This window comes from Gopherus flavomarginatus, chromosome 5, assembly GCF_025201925.1.
Source record: "Gopherus flavomarginatus isolate rGopFla2 chromosome 5, rGopFla2.mat.asm, whole genome shotgun sequence".
NCBI lineage: Eukaryota > Metazoa > Chordata > Testudines > Testudinidae > Gopherus > Gopherus flavomarginatus.
The window spans coordinates 30,263,321-30,268,882 of record NC_066621.1 but is presented as its reverse complement, the minus strand read 5'-3'; the positions used below and the strand labels follow the sequence as shown (position 1 = coordinate 30,268,882).

The following is a 5,562-nucleotide window of genomic DNA, read 5'->3' as shown; positions in this document are numbered from 1 at the left end:
TTCAGGGACCCCACCCGTTGGCCCGTAACCCCTAAGCTCCAAAGGCCCACTTTTGTGATCCAAGTATTCCCTAGCTCCAGGGCGGCATAACCCTTGGGCCCCCAGTCCTAGCTCCAGGAACCGTACGCGTGGGGCCCCTATCCCTAGTGTTAGCCTTGAATAAAGATATTGCAGAACAAAACCAGTATGCCAGCCCTGACCAAAGTGCAGGCGAACAGAGGTTTTTGGGTAAGTCCCTGAGTGGAAAACACTGAAGAAGCAGCAGCATGGTCTCACAAGCGCTGGGAAAAAGTGAGACTAAGCGCCAGAAGCCTAAGCATTCCTGGCAATAGTAGCAGATGTGCTGTGTTTTAGGGCAGATCCTTAGAAGAACTGCATAAGAGGCCTACTTTCTCCAGCCTCCTTTTTTTCACTCCCTGGTTTTGTTCGTTCGTTTGTTTTTAACTCCCATAATTATCTAAACTTTAGGTATGTATGTATACTAAAGGTTGTCTAGTTTCTAGAGACAGAAACTGTCTATATAGGCTCTATACTAAGATTTAAAGACGCGGGCTGGTTCTCTCGGCGAGACGAGCTGCTCTATATTGAATCGTCTTGCACTTGTCAATAAAGAGCTTTTGATCGCGACCTTGCTGGTGTTGTCTGTCTCTCTCGCGCGTCAGACAACTAACTTTGCCATCTGGGGGTTAGATCCCTAGACACAGCTCAGCCCGGGCCTCTATCCCTGGGGCCCCTGACACTATCTCCAGGGCCCAACCCGTGGGGACCCTAACCCTAGCTCTATGGGACCTCCCCATGGGGCCCCTAGCCTTAGCTCCATGGGCCCTACCCGTGGGGACCTTAACCCTAGCTCCAGGAGCCCCCATCCTTGGGGCCCCTAAATCTAGCTCCTGAGCTCCTGCCCGTGGGGCACCTAACCCTAGCTCCAGAGGCCTCTTCCCTAGGATCCCCTACCCAAGCTTCAGGGGCCCTATCCGTGGGGCCCCTAACCCTAGCTCCTGAGATCCTACCTGTGGGATCTCTAACCTAGCTCTGGCTTCGTGCCCATTTGACCCCATTAATCCTAGCTCCAGGGGACTACCCGTGGGACCCCTAATCTTAGCTCCAGGGGCCTACCCCTGGGGGTGCCTAACCGTACCTTCAGGGGCCCTACCCGTGGGGCCTCTAACCCTAGTTCCAGGGGACCCCTCCTGGAAACCCCTATCCCTAGCTCCATGGGTCCCATTCTCTGGGGCTCCCAAACCCTAGCTGCATGGGCCCTACCCGTGGGGTCCCCTAACTCTAGCTTCAGGGGCCCTACCAGTGGGACCCTAACACTAGTTCCATGGGTCCCCACCCCTTGAACCCCTAACCCTTGCTCCAAAGGCCCCATTGCTGGGATCCAAACCCCTGCTCAAGGTGCCCTGCCCATGGGGCCGCTAACCCTAGCTCCAGGGGCCCCCACCCCTAGACACCCAAAACACTAGCTCCAGGCACCCAACCCCTGGGACCCCCAATCCCCTGCTCCTGTGGCCCCCGTCCCTGGGGCTCCTAGCCCTAGCTCCAGGAGTCCCTACATGTGGGAACCCTAACCCTAGCTCCAAGGTCCCTTTCGTGGGACCCCTTAACCTTATCTGCAGGCCCTGTACCCTTCTGGGTCCCCTAACCCTAGCTTCAGAGGCCCTACCCATGGGGCCCCTTTACCCTGGGTCAAGGGGCCCTATGCATGGGTCCCCAACCCTAGCTCAAGGGGCCCTATCTCTGGGGCCCCTAAACCTAGCTCCAGGGGCCCTGCCCCGTTTGACCCCTTTGCCTAGCTCCAGGGTCCCTTGAAACACTTGGGAAAATGTGTTTGACTGTTCAGGCATTGGGAGCTCAGCTAAGAATGCAAATGCTTTTCAAAGGACTGCGGGGACTGTGGGATCGCTGGAGTCCTCAGTCTCCCCTCCCTCCCTCCATGAACGTCCATATTTGATTCTTTGGCTTTCCGTTACGCTTGTCACGCAGCACTGTGCTGAGTCCCGGCTGTGGACTCTGTCTATCATAGCCTGGAGATTTTTTCAAATGCTTTGTCATTTCGTCTTCTGTAACGGAGCTCTGATAGAACAAATTTGGCTCTCCATACAGTGATCAGATCCAGTACCTCCCAGACGGTCCATGCTGGAGCTCGTTTTGGGTTTGGGACTGCATCGCCACCTCTGCTGATCAGAGCTCCATGCTGGGCAAACAGGAAATGAAATTCAAAATTCACGGGGCTTTTCCTGTTTACCTGGCCAGTGCATCCGAGTTCAGATTGCTTTCCAGAGCGGTCACAAGGGTGCACTGTGGGATACCGCCCGGAGGCCAATACTATTGAATTGCGGCCACACTAACCCTAATCCAACATGGCAATACCGATTTCCGCGCTACTCCCCTTGTCGGGGAAGAGTACAGATATCGGTATTAAGAACCCTTTATATCGATATAAAGGGCTTCATTGTGTGGACGGGTGCAGGGTTAATTCGTTTTAATGCTGCTAAATTCGGTTTAAATGCGTAGTGTAGATGAGGCCTAAGAAAGCGGCTGTTTGACCTACAAACAACGACAAAGTAAAACCTGCAAGAGCAGCCTTTCAGTTCAGAGGCCTGATAATAAGATGTTACTAATAACTGATGAAAGAGTTACAAACGACTCAAAACCATATTCAGAACAAATCAAATGGAAACACAGACAACACCATTTTTCTTCGCTTCTCTTCAACCACGATATTCTCCCCATAGGGAGGTCCACCGCTCCTGGGGGTTTAGTGCCACAGTAACAGGGTGATGTGTCCAAGGGATGGAGGAAGCTGCTATTCCATCTCCCTAGTCCAAAAATCAGTTTAATAGCTAGTCCTGAGATAGAGGAAGTATCAGTTATTAAAGTCATAAGAACTAATTTAACATTGTGATTCCAGCCAATGTTAAAATGAACTAACATTCAGGTTAATAGAAACATTTCTAGTCCTCTGCATAGAACGCTCAAATGATGCAAATATAGCAAGTTTGCTTTAAAAAAGTCATAAAAGGGGTGTCATCCAGAATCTGACACTTGGTGAAACGTAAGTCTAGAACACACAACCAGTTTTGGGATTGTGCTCTGCTTCTTAACAATCTGCCCTGAGGTTGCCACTCACAGTCACAAGCTACTCCAGATGGCTGGGGCCCCTCTCATGGATCAGTAAATGGTTAGCAGCTGGAAAGAAAGAGTAGGACTAAATAGTCGTTTTTGCAGTGGAAAGGGGTAAATAAAAGGCTACCAAAGTGTGAGACAAGGCTACAGACATTAGGGCTGGTCAGTTTAGACAAGACCGTTAGAGCACCAATTCTCAACCACGGTGTCTGCCAAAATAAACCAGGCTTGACCCACATCCCCAAGGCCACCAAGCCTACCTGCCTGCATTGAAGGGGGAGAGAAAGGGCACAACAAAAAATTGCAGCATCAATGCAGAAGAGAGAACTCTTCCCCTGCCATTATCAGTAAGGGTTGCCTCACAGCCACTGATTCCCTGAACAAAAATAGCAAAAGTCCAACCACAATTCTACTTCCTTTCCACTACAAGAGATAATGGGTGGGAGCTGCTCTCTTGAGACTGTCCTGCTGCTGCCCAGGCACATGGCAGACAGAGCTGGGCCCGCAAGCCGAGGGTTTTGATCGCTTGAAGGCCCAGAGGGAAAAGAGACAAGTGCTCATGTATCAGAGAATGGCTTTGATCCATTGACCTCTGGGTTATGGGCCCAGCACGCGTCCGCTGCATCACTCTGCTGGCTCTTTACTCTCCCTGCACCCAGCCACCTCTATCTGGATTAGTGCCTTACGAGCTCTCACGCTGGCAGGCATATGCGCCGACTGCTAGGCAACTGCCCTGGTCACAGGCTTTTACAGCTTCTAAAGGGTAAAAAGGATCTATTTGGGGTTTGGACCCCATTGGGAGCTGGGTAAGTGAGTGCCGGAGACGGGAGTACTACTTAAACTGTTTTCAATTAAGCCTTCAGCTCGTGGGGGATGAGGTTCAGCCTTTGATCCGTGTCTGCAGCAGGCAAGCGCCTCTGGCTCAATCGGCCCCGACCCTGCCCCCACTGTATTAGCAGACTAAAACCTGGAGCAAAGGCACACGCCTTGCAAGGGAACAGGAGCCGGGATCTCGAACAAATGTCAACATTTTAGTAAGATGACGTTCAAAGAAGAAAAAGGTGTACGGTACAGCATTTAGGTGTAGAAGTTTCTGGTGATCAGGGAACAATGTACAGATTACCCATTGGGTGCGAAGTTCGGTTTAAGATCGTGTGGCATAAGGAATACAGAATCTACAATAGCCCTGACTGGGGGTAAAAGGTTAACGTACAGACACTGAGTTAGGAGGGTATGTTGTCCATGTGAGGGCTACGTTCAGGTGTGGAGTTTAAGAAGAGGGTACGACAATGAGAATGGATTCACCCGCGTTTGGTGAGTTTTAACATTCAGTGTTTTTTAATCTTTGCCACAATCTAGTTTAAGCAGGGTCGGTATGAACTCTACCCTGCCATCTGTTGGTGATCTGTTGTAAAGGCCTTTTGGGGTTGATGTCATTTGCATGGTTACACCCACCCCAGATTGCATGAGAGGAGTGCTTGTCCAAATGGTCATTTCAGCTGCTGTGGGATCCCCAATCTCTTTGTTATTGGGGCAGGAGTAATCAAGTGTATTTTCCTGTTTAGTTTGGATCAAGGAGAGAGTAACTGTACCTGATATTTGAGGCCTCAGAGCTTGCCCCTCGCCTGGAAAGGACTCATCATTAAGGGGTATGGGTTCCAAACCCCCCCCCCCCTCCCCAAGTGTGTGGGAAGTAGAAATGGATGTTTGTTCTTGGTCTGATTGATTTTGTGTCCGGTGTCTAAAGACAGAAATATTTTTAAATATCTTTAGAATTGTTGTTGGTACTGAAGTTTCTCATCTTAAAGTTATGCTATTAGATTTCTTCTACAGTATATTTTGGTGCTGAAAGGTAAAAGGTTGCTCTGTGTGTGCTGTTATGGAATGAAGTAACAAAGGTTGGTTGCAGAGAAGGTGCATGTGCCACCCCAGCTGTGGTCCCAGAGTCCAGAATTTGCATAAACTCACCCCCTTACCTGTGACTAACAAGCTTGCCCTGCTAACTCTTCCAGCAAAACAGGCCAAAGAAAGTGTATTGCTGTTGCTTGTCCAACCACTGCATGCATGTGCTAGACCGGACCCTGAGCTGATTCCTGACTGTTGTGCTCCATACAGCCTGGCCTGTCTGTGTCTCTGTGGTGCAATGGGTCAGCACGTTTGGCTCTTAACTGAAAGGATGGTGGTTCAAGCCCACCCAGGGACAGTGATAAGCCTGTGCTACTTCCTTGCTTTCCTGCGGGCAGGGCCGGCTTTAGGCCAATTCAACCAATTCCCCTGAATCGGGCCCCGCACCCAAGCCCTGCTGGTGCACTGTACTAGGGTGGCCCAGCTTCCCCAGGGGGCAATTTAAAGGGGCCTGGGGCTCCCCAGCAGGGACTGGAGCCTCAGGATGTTTAAATTGCCACCAGAGCCCCACTGCTGGAGGACTTGGGG

The 5,562-nt window shown here is 50.8% G+C and overlaps 1 non-coding gene across 1 annotated transcript; it reads left to right on the top strand.

Moving 5' to 3' along the window:
- Positions 1-5,258: 5,258 nt before the first annotated feature.
- TRNAK-CUU (transfer RNA lysine (anticodon CUU)) lies at positions 5,259-5,332 on the top strand. Its single transcript has one exon. It is a non-coding gene; the product is annotated as a tRNA-Lys (tRNA).
- Positions 5,333-5,562: the final 230 nt, after the last annotated feature.